The sequence below is a fragment of the Cetorhinus maximus genome, chromosome 16 (assembly GCF_964194155.1).
Source record: "Cetorhinus maximus chromosome 16, sCetMax3.hap1.1, whole genome shotgun sequence".
Classification (NCBI taxonomy): domain Eukaryota; kingdom Metazoa; phylum Chordata; class Chondrichthyes; order Lamniformes; family Cetorhinidae; genus Cetorhinus; species Cetorhinus maximus.
In genome coordinates, this window is record NC_135894.1 from 72277886 (window position 1) to 72293072 (window position 15187).

General features: G+C 42.5%; 1 protein-coding gene across 2 annotated transcripts in view; it reads right to left on the reverse strand.

The window, feature by feature from the left end:
- alcama (activated leukocyte cell adhesion molecule a) overlaps window positions 1-15187 on the reverse strand; it is a 248297-nt gene that overhangs the window by 98146 nt on the left and 134964 nt on the right. Inside the window, exon 1 of one of the 2 annotated variants that reach the window (XM_078560050.1) lies at window positions 10896-10916. The exons of the other annotated variant lie outside the window; for it this stretch is intronic. The gene's annotated coding sequence lies outside the window, so the exon portion shown is untranslated. Of the gene's footprint in view, window positions 1-10895; window positions 10917-15187 lie in introns of those variants that run through there. 2 annotated transcript variants of the gene reach the window in all.

Genomic DNA, 15187 nt, shown 5'->3' on the forward strand with positions numbered 1-15187 from the left:
AGTAAACAGAGGGTCTTTTTCTGGTTGGCAGGATGTAACAAGTGGTGTGCCACAGGGATCAGTGCTGGGGCCTCAACTTTTTACAATTTACATAAATGAATTGGGTGAAGGTACTGAAGGAATGGTTGTTCAATTTGCTAATGACACAAAGATACACAAGGAAAGTAAATTGTGAAAAGGACGTAAGGAGGCTACAAAGAGACATAGATAGGTTAAGTAAGTGGGTAAGGATCTGGCAAAATGAAGTATAATGTGGGCAAATGTGAAATTGTCCATTTTAGCATGAAGAATTAAAAAAAGCTTATTATCCAAATGGTAAGAGTTTGCAGAGCTCTGAGATTCAGGGGGATCAGGGTGTCCTAGTGCATGAATCACAAAAGGCTAGTATGCAGGTATAGCAAGTATTTACGGAAGCTGATAGAATGTTATAATTTGTGAGGGGAATTGAATACAAAAGTAGGAAGATTATACTTCAGTTATACAGGGCATTGGTGAGGCCACATCTGGAGTACTGTACTTATTTAAGAAAGGATGTAAATGCATTAGAAGCAGTTCAGAGAAAGTTTACTAGGCTAATGCCAGGAATGAGCAGGTTGTCTTACGAGGAAAGGTTGTACAGGTTAGGCTTGTATCCACCAGAGTTTAGAAGAGTAAGAGGCAACTTGATTGAAACCTTTAAAATCCTGAGGGGTCTTGACAGGGTGGATGTGGAGAGGATGTTTCCTCTTGTGGGAGAATCTAGAACTAGGGGATCACGGTTTAAAAATAAGAGGTCGCTCATTTAAGACAGAGATAAGGAGAAATTTTCTGTCAGAATGTTGAGAGTCTTTGGGAGTCTTCCTCAAAAGGCAGTGGAAGCAGAGTCTTTGAATATTTTTAAGGCAGAGGTAGATAGATTCTTGATAAACAAGGGGGTGAAAGGGTGAAAGGGGTAGGCAAATATGTGGAGTGGAGGTTACAATCAGATCAGCCATGATCGTAATGAATGGTGGAGCAGACTCGAGGGGCCAAGTGGCCTACTCCTGCTCCTAATTTGTATGCTCATATGTTCAGATCTTTACTGGGGGCTGAACCCAGATACAGCACCTTTGACCATGTCTGTATCATTATGGAGTACGTTTGCCAGACATTGCATAGTAAGATCATTTTTTTTATTTGTTAACTTTCTATTTCAAAGCTGTACAGTGTTTACAAATCATAATTGTGCAATTTTGACCTTCTAGATTGCTGATTAGTAAGTCGGCAGCAGCAAGCACAGATATAAAGGAACTATTTCCCCCCCCATTCTTTAATGTCAATTAGTATAAAATATGAGGCCCTTTTTGCAGTTTAGGAATTTGGTCAAGATCGCCCAAATTAATTACACCAACAGCGGAATTCTTCAGTTTCTATGAGAGATGTCTTCAGAAGTTTGGGCTGGATCCTCAAGGCCCCGAGGTAAAAAAGGACAGCATCCTTGCACATTGTAAAGCGCTCAAGTCTCATTGACATTCAGCCCAAGGACATTTAGCAATTTAACAAAGGAAGCTGTTTTCTGTCATCAGGTTTTAAGAATTCATGATTCATTCTTTGAAATGGTTCCCAACTAGCCTCTCAGCAAAGTAATGCTGAAAAGTTAAAAATCATTTCAGACTGGCTTCCAGCTCTTTTCCATGCAAAATAGAAACAAAGATTTAAGCTAAGATCAGTAGGAAGCAAACATGCACCCGAGCAGAAATGAACCAATTCCAAAAGTGTTTCTGGCGGGGGCTTATGGAGGATACGTATTTTCTAGCTTCGCGTTATAAAAAAAGGGGAAAAAAATTGTTCACTGCAAACAAGAGTTCTGCCTTTTAATGTTGGTCTAGGCAAGTCTGTTGCCACAAGTGTATGTTGCTAAGATTGCCTGTTTGTTCACATTTTACATGAGCTTATTCAAAAAAAACTTGCATTTATAAAGTGCCTTTCCTGACCACAGCACATCACAAATGCTTTACAATCAACAAAATACTTTTGCAATGTGGGAAACGTGACAGCCACCTTGTAACACATCAATGTGACAATGACCAGAAACCTGTTTCTGTGATGTTGATTGAAGGATAAGCATTGGCCAGGACCTCAGGGATAACCTGCCCTGCTCTTCTTCAAGATAGCACGATGGAATCTTTCACATCCACTTGAGGGGGCAGATTGGGCTCAGTTTAATGTCTCACCTGAAAGACAGCATCTCAAATAGTGCAGCACTCCCTCAGTGCTGCACTGGAGTGACAGCTTAGATTTTCACAGCCGACTCTCTGGAGTGGCACTTGAACCCACAACCTTCACAGGAAGCGGGAGTTTTACCGACTAAGCCATAGCTGATACCTAGTCATTGTTGCTTAACTTATTACTAGCTACAACTGCAGGAAAGCTTAATATCTAGTACAAAAGAAAAATACATCAAATGCTGGGAATCTAAAGTTAAAGCAGAAAATGTGAGAAATACTCAGGAGCTCTGGAAGCATCTTTTGAGAGAGAAACGAGAGTTAATGGTTCAGCTTGATGGCCTTTCATCAGAATTATTAATTATTAATGTTTGGACGAAATTGAAGTCTTCTTGCCAAATTGTAAAGTAGCATTTGACAAGGTAACACATAAAAGCCGGGTAAACGTTTGAGAAAGCACCACATAAAAGATTGGTTAACAAAAATAGACTCAGAGGAGGAGGATCAGTGTCAGCTTGGATTAAAAGAATCCAATTTACACCTCATCCACTCCCCATGTGACCTCCACGCTCCCCCATGCAAACACATGCCCCACTCACCCATCTCCATTGTCCCTTATAGCGCCCATGCCAACTCAATGTCGACGTATGTCTCCTCACCACTCCATTGGCTCCTCATACCCTTCTTGCCAATTCATGGCCCTTCCATTCCCATTCAACCAGTATTCACTATGCAATGAACTCAATAGTAGCAATGGCATGTGTAAAACAGCTTAGAAAAACACCCACTCGTAATTGAAAAAAAAAGCTGGCCTTCGTACAACCCTATAAAAGTGTCAAATCAAACAGATCATGCAAGTATCAATAACAGAAGCTTTAAATACTTAACACCGTTTAATCCTGTGCAAATAAACATCGAGACATTGAAAAAAAATCACAGAATGAACAACTTGTTATAACCACATAAAAATGTCAATTAAGCAAATTGTCCAGCTGTGTAAACAACTTCCTGCCCACATAATCCTTTGATGGGTCTGAGCTCTCAGCCAAACCTCCCTAATACATGCGTGCTACCCACACCCTTATCCCACATCAACAACAATTGGGGATGCCAGGAATGGGGGCAGGGATCCCAGAACTGTACCCTGTCCACCATTTTTAAATCCCTCCACCTCCCAACACAGACAAAGGCATGAAAATCCAGCCATAATCTGCGTTCTCCATCCCAAGGTTAGGGAGGTGTACATCCACCCTGGTGTGTTGGGTCTTATAGAACTGCTTAGCTTGGTGCTGACCAGTGTTTGGTCCAAGAGCTCAGCACAGAATATAAAAACAAGCTGATCTAACTAAATTAGCGGGAATCAGCATTAAGAACAAGTAAATACTAATAAGGCACTGCTCAGCTAATGCTCAGTGGTAGACCTGATCAGAAAATGTGCCCACGTCTTATAATATGGAAACAATCATTATAGCTTTCATTGTAGCTTAGATCTAAAGATAGTTTGTGAAGCATAGAGAACAGGAAGGTCCATGGTTCAATCACTGGTCTTTACATGTACCTGAAGTAGCCGATAGCTGGAACAGCATAAAGTGCAATAAGAATTAGCTGTGAGAGAGAGAGAGGGATAGAGAGAGAGAAAGGGAGGAAGAGAGAGAAAGGGAGGGTGAGAGAGAGAGAGAGCGGCAGGGAGGGAAGGTGAGAGAGAGGGAGGAAGAGAGGGGGGAGGGAAAGAGAGGGGGGAGGGGAAGAGAGGGGGGAGGGGAAGAGAGGGGGGAGGGGAAGAGAGGGGGGAGGGAAAGAGAGGGGGGAGGGAAAGAGAGGGGGGAGGGAAAGAGAGGGGGGAGGGAAAGAGAGGGGGGAGGGAAAGAGAGGGGGGAGGGAAAGAGAGGGGGGAGGGAAAGAGAGGGGGGAGGGAAAGAGAGGGGGGAGGGAAAGAGAGGGGGGAGGGAAAGAGGGAGGAGGAGAGGGAGGGGGAATATATACAAGTACTATAAAATATGTAAAAATACCCTACCCACTGACCACCAACCCCGCTGGCCCATTGTGGGTTCTTAATATCAAGGCCAATGCCTCCTAATGAGAAGGGGAGGTGCGAAAATTAGATTCCAAAAACATTCCTGAAGTTTACTACAAAATCCCTCAAAAAGGACAGCTCTCACTACAAGGCAGTGAACTTTTAAAATAAAAAATTCCCTTTGTTCTATTCTTCTGAAGGTAGGGGGCTCATACTGCCTTGAGATGTTTTATGGCATTAAGGGCATTATGTAAATGCACAACGTTGTTGTTGATACTGTTCCAGATACTGGCTGTCCACTGGCACTTCGTCCAATTACCTGCCCTTTGTGTGCAAGCTTGGAGAGTAAAGATCATCGTACAGCTTCTTTTCGTCACTGCCAACCATGTCCTAAAAAGCTAATTTTTCTCTCTTCTCATGCCCATTCTTGAACTCATCTTGTTCACAAGTCTCACCTCCTGCTCTCTTTTCCCCAATTTCCACAGAACTGTTGACCACCTGGCTTCCCTTTCCATGCTAGTTGACATTATAATTTGTTCCCTTTAAGGTAAGTGGTAAGATGGAGTGTGAGGGGGTGCAAGGGAGGGTTGGTGGGTGGGGGCGGTGGTGTTGAGGAGGTGGCTGATGGGTGAAGCCATGGTTAAGAGAGGCCTAGAGACAAACTAGCTTTTTAGGAAATGGTTGGTCGTGGGGAAAAGAAGCTGGGAGCTCCCTTTGCTAATCAAGATTGACATGGAGTACAGACACTTGGATGAGGTACTAGTAGACAACCAGTGTCTGGAACAAACCATCAACATTGTGCATTTAGAACAGTGTTTTTAAAGTAGTAAAATCTCCCAAGGAACTACAACTCACCTGTTTCAGGAGGAGGAGGAGAACAATGGTAAGTTTAAAAAGTTCACTGCCATTTACCAAACGCTTCTGCTTCTCCTGACCAACAAGGATTTTTTTTTCATTTAGTTGCCCGTGCTGGGCCTCTCCTGGCCTGAGATATCCCTCCTTACAGGTTGACCTGACAAGACAAGCCAACACTGCCCACCAGCTCAGGCCTCCGATTTAAACAGTAGTTGAATCCCTATGACATCCCTCCCAAATCACTTCCCCATCCTCACACCTTCCCAACTGCCCCCCTGCTCTCCCACAATTTTACTCCCACCCTGCCCAATCATTAACCCCCTCCTAGGCAACAGCTGTCTGAAACTGAAATTCTGCCACAGAATGCCCAGCAGCTGTCTACAGTTTGCTGTTCTCAAGGTCTAAGGCCCAATGTCAAATGTGCTTCAGACCTACTTGTTGCAGCACAGGGAACAAATCACAAACTATTATCTAGATGTATTACTTCCAGAATCTAAGGTCTTCATAATTTGAGATTGGAGTTTAAATAGATGTTAAAGGACATTGATGAAAATGAACTGCTGTGGAGTTATATCCACGACAGCAACATGCTGCAAGCCAACCAATGTTCTTTTCAATGTACCATTTTAAGAGTTTAAAAGAAAAAAGTCTTTATGGTGGTTTAAAATGGAGTGTGATCTTCATGCAGTAAGTGCACCTGACAGATAAACATTTTTTTTTATTTCATAGAAACTGAAGATAGTCAAGATAATAAAAACTTTTTTAAAAATTGCATTTGTATTCAGTGATTACCAGCAACTACTGGATCTGGTACAATGGAATTGGCTGACTGCCTGAGATAATCTAATAAAAGAAAATGCCTTCAGTATAGTAATGCGAATCCTCTCTTTATTGAATTAATTTTAACTCAGTTATTTGATTTATGAGACCAGGTTCTACCCTGTCAATTAGCAGAAGTTTGAATATGGCTTCCATCTTCCCCAATACACTAATTATCAGAAACAACAAACAAAGTAGAAAATAACAGGAGATTGTAATACAGGAACTGCTTTGAATCACAGTCTAGTTTTCATCTCAGGGTCAATCCCTCATCTGTACTCAGTTACCTGATCTTAGCTAAGATAATGATTAGAACTGAAATTGATTTTGGGAGAGAGAATATCATTTATCTATGGATTCTGTTCTTGCTGTCCAATGCCTGCCCATAGAAAAAAATATATGGGCAGCATTAAACTTAACTGTAATGCCCCGACTGATACTCACACATGAAACAGTCACTTCACAAGGTATAAAACCCCCAAAAAAGTCAACATTTTTAAGAGGTTGAATAGGAAAGTTGGAGGGGAAAAAAGTATGTTTCTATTCAAAAACACCTGAATTCAAGCAAACTCACATAGCCAACACTGTTGTAAAGCTGAACCACCTACAATACTTTTAGACCCAGGAAATTACTTCCTTATGTCTTTAATTACATGCAAAGGAGAATGCACGGATTATTTGTTTTTTCTCTTTTTCAATGTTGTTTGAGTTCTGTGGCAGTTATTCAGGTGTGAACAGATCTGCCTGCATAAGTTTAAATAAATATCTTTCATTTCTCTCGTGTGAGGCACTCTTGTTTGCTTTTAGGGCTTTTTCTATTCAACATTGCTGCCTACAAGTTGTTGTACATTCTATAGGGTTATTAAGGTTACACCTAAGTTCATTATTAAGACAAGGGAATGAAGAAAGCCTGAGAGAGTAAATGCAGGGAGAGACAGGGACTATTCAGACCAGTGGGGTCTTAATTACAAGGAGAGTTCTCCAGCCTTGGGAGGCAGGTGTAAGTTTTAAGACAAGCATTTTTGATCGAAGTACTGTTGTCTGAGTCTATGTCTCAAGTCTATCCTAATAGAACACAAGTACAACATGCTGGTAGTGATAATTTTCTGTTCCTCTGGAGATCACAGGAAATTGGAGGAGAGAATTTGCTGGTGGTCTAATGGGAGGAAAAACAGTAAAAAGGCTTTTAAATTAGTAAAAGTGGAAACTCTGTATGAAAATCCGATAAATGGTTTTACCCTATGGACAAATTTGCTTTCAGAGAGCCAGAGTATTGGTCAAAAGCCATTGTTTCAGGATTAGATAGCTGAAGAAAACTTGATCATTGAGCACATCAAAGTATTAACATTATCCAGAAAGATGGAGGATACTTTGAGGAAATTCCAAAACAGTATAGGAAAAAGTATTTCACATTGTGTAGAAATCCATTTTGAAAGCTACATTTTACCAGAGAACCAGGAAAAATGGAAATATGCAGCATTGTTGCAGCTTTAAACTGGGTAAATGATGTGACTATGAGCATGGTCAAATCATTGTGATCATATTGCAATAGAAGAACAAGATCAGAGAACAAAATATTGTAGTCAGATTCCAAACTAATGTTTAGATAAAAGCAAAATACTGCAGATGCTGGAAATCTAGAACAAAAACAAAAATACCTGGAAAAACTCAGCAGGTCTGACAGCATCTGCAGAGAGGGACACAGTTGACGTTTCGAGTCCGTATGACCCTTCATTGACCTCCTATCGAGCTCCTCCTGTCCCACCCCCCCTCTACCAGCTTATATTTCATCTTATTTCTATATTTTTTAGTTCTGATGAAGAGTCATACGGACTCGAAACGTCAACTGTATACCTCTCCGCAGACGCTGTCAGACCTGCTGAGTTTTTCCAGGTATTTTTTGTTCCAAACTAATGTTTGATAGGCTAGTCAGACTGAGAAGGCAAACGTTGACCTGTTGTAAACATGGGGAAGATCATGGGTGACGATAGTGAAGTTCGTTCCTAATGGGAGGAAAAGCAGTTTTTCGAGAGTTCGGGGGGGGGGGTTTGAGAGAAGTGAGAGACCCAATGACAAATCACAGGCCATCTTCAAGATACCTCCCCCCTGAAAATCACTGAGGCACAGTGCTTCCTGGAAATGGTACTGCAGTTTGGCAATGTTTCTCCAGATTTGGCAGACAAAATTAAAGCTTTAAATGGATTTCCTGAGCAAAAACAAAACATGGATATGGGATAGTCACCAACAAACAGCACAGAAAAAGATAAAGCATCTTACTCACTGTTTTCCAGATTTGAGTAAGAAATGCACATTTGCAAATGCATTCTATTTGGATTAAAAAACTGTGTTACTATAGAAGTCTTAGAAAGAACAATGTCCATCCGTAATATGCACCCTGGTGCTACCTTAGAACTGTGCAACCTATGCGATTGCAATGGGCTCTGAGTGCATCCAATGCGATTATTTCAAAATATAAAATAAAAATGTAGAGGTCTAACAGATTTAAAAGTTATGCCAAAATATGAATGATTTGATTTTAATTCAGTAACATATTTCGTGAGGCATTTGCATCGTGATGGGCTTAAAAATCAAAAAAGGCACAACCCTCTCCTTTTCCTTAACTCTACTCGATTTCAAATATTTTACACATAAAAACAACGATAACATGCTTAGAATAAATAAAAAGTAATTCAGTCATTGTCGCCTGTCTCGTCTGATAATAATGTAGGTTTGTGCCTAATTATTTCCCTGGTTCAGTTAATTTCTCGAAGAAAACTGATGGCCTTCAATGTCTGTCATAATAAAGAAATTGCTGACTGCTCCTGGCAATAGCTGTCCTCCCTTAATCACATTTAAAGTTCTTCTGGGCTTTCAACAATTGTGTGTCAATCTCCCTCCCACACACTGCATTCCACCCTGACTTTCAATCATAGACAATACACGTACCGACCACAAACTCATATTCAATTCTATTGTCCAGTTTCCATTTTGGATACAGGTCGTCTTTTCTATGATGCCACTCCTCGCCCAAAGGCAATTGTCAAAAGCCAATGTGCCAACCAGTTACATCTTATTTTAATTCTTAAATTCTTATTTCATGCAATTTGTAATCAGTTGTGTTGGTACTTACGGTATTCTCTATTTAACATTTCCACAAAATGGCCAAGTGATTCTACACACTGGCAAGTGACAGCCTTACCTTCCAGGTTCTGAATAAGAGCATGGAATACAAATCCCAAAAGGTTAACAGTAGAATATTAATCCTAAAGAGAACAGTGTGTGTAATGCATAGAATTATGGGGCTGGATTTTCATCCTGTAGGTGGGTAGCGGGAGTCGGGAAATTTCCTGGCTCAGCACGCCCACCTAGGGAGAGAAAGCAACAAAGGCGGGATTTCCATTAAGGGAAGGTGGCTAATGCCACTGCCCTCAAAGAATTCAGAGGCAGCCACAGGAAATGCTGAGTGCCGAGGCAGGCTGTTGAAATGGTCTTCTTCGGTGCTCTGGATCTTTGTCCCAGTTGCAATAATGACAGCAAAACAAAGAACAGCCCTCTAGCCCTCACCCTTCATACATCCATGCCAACTCTTGCACCCCACCCACCCTCCCCATGGTCCCTCATACCCTCCATGCCAACCTATGACCCTCCACCCACCCTCCATTGCCCCATACCCCCATGCCAAGCTATGGCACTTCCATGCCCATTCACCCACTATTCACTCTTTACAGAGCCCAATGAACTCTATAGCAACAATAGGATTTGTGAAAAAGCTTTAAAAAGGTTCATAACTGCCTCCTTTCTTAAAAAAAACTAATTTTACTGCAGCTCTATGGAAGTGTCAATTATTCAGACCCTTTAAAGAATCAATAGCATAAACTGCAAGCACTTGACACATTTGTATAAATAAGCATTGGGCAATTGACAGAATTGATCACAGAGCAAGGGCTATCAATCAAGCAATGTTTTCCCTCGAGTGCAGTTGTTTTAACAGTCTCATGGTGTCTGGGATCTCAGCCAAGAATGCCAATCTTTTGCCAATCACCTTAAACCTGTAATCTCTGGTTATCAACCTTTCAACCATTGGAAACACATTCTCTTTATTTAGCCCATCTAACCCTTTCATGATTTTAAACACCTCTAACTGAATCTCCTCTTAATCTTCTCTGCTGTAAACTGCCCTGATCAGCTTCTCCACTATACCATAAAAATGCACATATAACCTCTCAGAATGCAAAAGTTTTCACCTATGTTTTTAAGAGCTTCTTGTACACAATTTCTCAAACACCAGGGGTTTATCCAATATCCATTGTTAGTTCATCATGAGCTTCCAAATAGACACACATTCATACATAGATGCCATTTTACAAAACATTTCCATCTGAAAAGTTCAGTGTCAGGAGATATGGAATAAGATGCAAGAAAGATGAGATCTGTAAACTGATCATGGGATTGGCTGGCAAATCAAAACCACAAAGTAAACTGATACGTACCAAGCTTAGCAGCAGAACTGACATTTTAGATTGAACTACTTCTAAAAGCCACTCATCTGGTGATCCACAGGTCATCGCACTCTAAAACATTGGACATCAAAAAGCATGCAGCACACCCAAGCAATCCAAAAGTGCAGAAAATGAGCTAAGGAACCTATGCGATGGCCAGGCTTGAAATAAATTAGTCAAAGCTATGCCAAGCAAAGTAGGAGTAAAATAGGTCGCAACTAAACAGAAAATGCTGGTAATAGTCAACGAGTCAGACATCACTTGTAGAGAAACAGAAGTCAGTCAGTTCATATTTCAGCTCTAAATCAGGACAAGATATTTCACATAAACAAAACAGGGAAAGACCTTTTAATTTCAATTTAATTCACTTTGTAGGCAAATCCATAAACTTGCCAATTAACATGGGTATTTTCCTCCCTGCACAGGAGGTACTTTGCTAAACGAGAAGTTCTATGCTATTACCAATGCCTAGTTCTATTCACTTGATATTTTGACAGCCAACTAATATTGCCTGCAGCTCTTCACCTTAGATTATATTGGAATATTTTAATTTAATAGCATGGGATAATCAGTGCTTTGTGAACTGCTGTCAAAAGGATTCCAATGTTAATCATACGAGTTGGCTGAAGAGAGAAATCTGTAACTGGTTCATCACTGAAACAGGAATAATTCAAGACAAGAAATAATTATTTAATGCTGACTTCCATTTTTTTCTTAATCTGCATGTTAAATAATAATATTCCTTCCTGTCAAGGAAGCAGGCAAAGACACATCCAATCTTTTTCTGATGTAAAATGGCACTGAGAGAGTGCAGGAAAGCTTCATGAGAATGGTCCCAGGGATGATGAAATTCAGTCATGATGACAGATTGGAGAAGTTAGGGACTGCTTTCCTTGGAGAAAAGAAGGCTGAGAGGAGATTTGATAGAGGATATTCAAAATCATGAGGTGTCTGGGCAGAGTAGATATGGAGAAACTGTTCCCACTCGTGAAGGAGTTGAGAACGAGAGGGCACAGGTTTAAAGTAATTAGCAAAGGAAGCAAAAGTGGTCCGAGGAGAAACCTTTTCCCGCAACGAGTGTTTTTTTTATTCATTCAATGGGATGTGGACATTGCTGGTTAAACCAGCATTTATTGCCCATCCCTAATTGCCCTCAAGAAGGTGGTGGTGAGCTGCCTTCTTGAACTACTGCAGTCCATGTGGTGTAGGTACACCCACAGTGCTGTCAGGGAGGGAGTTCCAGGATTTTGACCCAACGACAGTGAAGGAACGGTGATATATTTCCAAGTCAGGATGGTGAGTGGCTTGGAGGAAAACTTCCAGGTGATGGTGCTTCCATGTGTCTGCTGCCCTTGTCCTTCTAGATGGTAGAGGTGGTGGGTGTGGCAGGTGCTGTCTAAGGAGACTTGGTGAGTTAAGGTCAGGAAACACACTGCCTCAGTGTGTGATGGGGGCAGGTTCATCTGAAACAGTCTAATTTCCTGTTGAATGCTATCTGAAAAGTAAGAATGTGCAGGGTTACAAGGAAAAGGTGGGAGAATGGCACTAAGTGAATTGCTCATTTGGAGAGCTGGTGCAGGCACAGTGGGCCAAATGGCTTCCTTCTGCACTATAACAATTCTGTGATTCTGCCTGAAAGAATGTGAAGTGGCAATAACAACTTATATTTACATACTGCCTTTAAAGTGGTAAAGCATCCTTTGCAGGCGCATTATCAAACAAAATCTGACACCAATCTAGATAAGGATGTACTAGGGCACATCACCAAAAGCTTGGTCAAAGAGGTAAGCTTCAAGGAGCATCTTAAAAAAGGAACGATAGGTTGAGAGGCAGAGGGGTTTAAGGAGGGAATTTCTGTTCATCCAGTATTGGATGACATACTAGCGGTCCAACAATTTAGAGACACTGAAGTGGGCCGAGAGAGGTGGTAGAGAGGTAGAGCTGGGCGTCATCAGCATACATGTGGAAAATAATGTGTTTTCAGATGATGTCACTGAAGGGCAGCATGTAGATAAGAAACAGGAAGAAACCAAGGATAGGGGCATTAGGATCATGCTTATTTACTAGTTCTAACATAACTTTTCTGTTCTGTTTTGGAAGGATGTTACTTATAGACAAGATGCAGGTTTTAAATTTTCTACATTTTTTCTTATCTTCAATCAGCAAACTTTAGTAGTAAGAGGGTGCAGAATATCTTGCAGAATTGTTTTTGGCATTGTACTTTTAAACAATCTAATTTCCATGGGAATTAATCTTTCCATTGTAAAGTTAACGGAATCGAATAAACAGATGTCTGACTACATTTCCTCTCATCAAAGGTAACTGCAAAATGAGAGAAGCTGAAAGATGGGAGGCAACAATATTGACATAATTCAAAAATAGGGTGACATCATTCAACTGCCACAGAAAATATGGGCTTCTGGATAATCTAGTGAAATATGCAAATATACTCCATGCTCACTTCTTTGGGCAGGAGTCCTCTCCCCGTTCAACGGATCCTTTTACCCACCTCCAATATTCTCCCTCCACCTGGACCCCTCCCTCTGGATTCTTACCTTCTCTTGATCTTTTCATTGAGAACTGTCGGCATGACATTAGTCGTCTCAATTTCTCTGCTCCTCTCACCCATTCTAATCTGTCTCTCTGAACTTACTGCACTCCATTCTCTCAGGTCCAACCCTAACATTGTCATCAAACCCGCTGACAAGGGTGGTGTTGTTGTTGTCTGACTCACTGACCTCTACCTCGCGGAGGCTGAGCGTCAACTCGCAGACACTTCCTCCTACCTCTCCCTGGACCATGACCCCACCACTGAACATCAAGCCATTGTTTCCAGGACTGTCACTGACCTCATCTCCTCTGGAGATCTTCCTTCCACAGCTTCCAACCTGATAGTCGCCCAACCTCGGATGGCCCGCTTCTACCTCCTACCCAAAATCCACAAACAGGACTGTCCTGGCAGACCGATCGTGTCAGCCTGTTCCTGCCCCACGCAACTCATTTCTCGCTATCTTGACTCCCTTCTCTCTCCCCTTGTCCAGTCCCTTCCCACCTACATCCGTGATTCCTCTGACACCTTACGTCACATCAACAATTTCCAGTTCCCTGGCCCCAACCGCCTCCTCTTCACCATGGACATCCAATCCCTCTACACCTCCATCCCCCACCAGGATGGTCTGAGGGCTCTCCGCTTCTTCCTAGAACAGAGGCCCGAACAATCCCCATCCACCACTACTCTCCTCCGTCTGGCTGAACTTGTTCTCTCACTGAACAATTTCTCCTTTAACTCCTCTCACTTCCTCCAAATAAAAGGCGTGGCTATGGGTACCCGCATGGGCCCCAGCTATGCCTGTCTCTTTATGGGGTATGTGGAACATTCCTTGTTCCAGTCCTACTCCGGGCCCCTCCCACAACTCTTTCGCCGGTACATCGATGATTACTTCGGTGCTGCTTCATGCTCTCGTCGGGACCTGGAAAAATTTATTAATTTTGCTTCCAATTTCCACCCCTCCATCATTTTCACATGGTCCATCTCTGACACTTCTCTTCCCTTCCTTGACCTCTCTGTCTCAATTTCTGGTGATAGACTGTCCACCAATATCCATTACAAGCCTACCGACTCCCACAGCTACCTCGACTACAGCTCCTCACACCCCGCTTCCTGTAAGGACTCCATCCCATTCTCTCAGTTCCTTCGCCTCTGTCGTATCTGTTCTGATGATGCTGCCTTCAAAAACAGTTCCTCTGACATGTCCTCCTTCTTCCTTAACCGAGGTTTTCCACCCATGGTAGTTGACAGGGCCCTCAACCGTGTCCAGCCCATCTCCCGCGCATCCGCCCTCACGCCTTCTCCTCCCTCCCAGAAACATGATAGGGCCCCCCTTGTCCTCACTTATCACCCCACCAGCCTCCGCATTCAAAGGATCATCCTCCGCCATTTCCGCCAACTCCAGCATGATGCCACCACCAAACACATCTTCCTTTCACCACCTCCCTGGTGGCATTCCGTAGGGATCGTTCCCTCCGTGACACCCTGGTCCACTCCTCCATCACCCCCTACTCCTCAACCCCCTCCTACGGCACCTCCCCATGCGAAAGCAAGATATGCAACACCTGCCCGTTCACTTCCTCTCTCCTCACCGTCTGGGCCCAAACACTCCTTTCAAGTGAAGCAACATTTCACTTGCACTTCCCTCAACTTAGTCTACTGCATTCGTTGCTCCCAATACGGTTTCCTCTACATTGGAGAGACCAAACGCAGACTGGGTGACCGCTTTGCAGAACACCTTCGGTCTGTCCGCAAGCATCACCCAGACCTCCCTGTCACTTGCCATTTTAACACTCCACCCTGCTCTCTTGCCCACATGTCTGTCCTTGGCCTGCTGCATTGCTCCAGTGAAGCTCAACGCAAACTGGAGGAACAGCACCTCATGTACCGACTAGGCACTTTACAGCCTTCCGGACTGAATATTGAGTTCAACAATTTTAGATCTTGAACTCCCTCCTCCATCGCCACCCCCTTTCCGTTTCTTCCCCCTCCCTTTATCCAATAATTTATATAGATTTTTCTTTTCCCACCTATTTCCATTATTTTTAAATGTATTCCACCCCTCATTTATCTATACCGTTTATGCCCTTTTAGTCTTATTTCACCCCACCCCCACTAGAGCTATCTGTACCTTGCTTGTCCTGCTACCACTCTTAATTAGCACATTCTTTTAGATAATATCACCACCTTCAACACCTTTTTGTTCTTTTGTCTGTGGTATCTTTTGGTTATCTCCTCCTTGCTTGTCCCAACAACCACCCCCACCCCC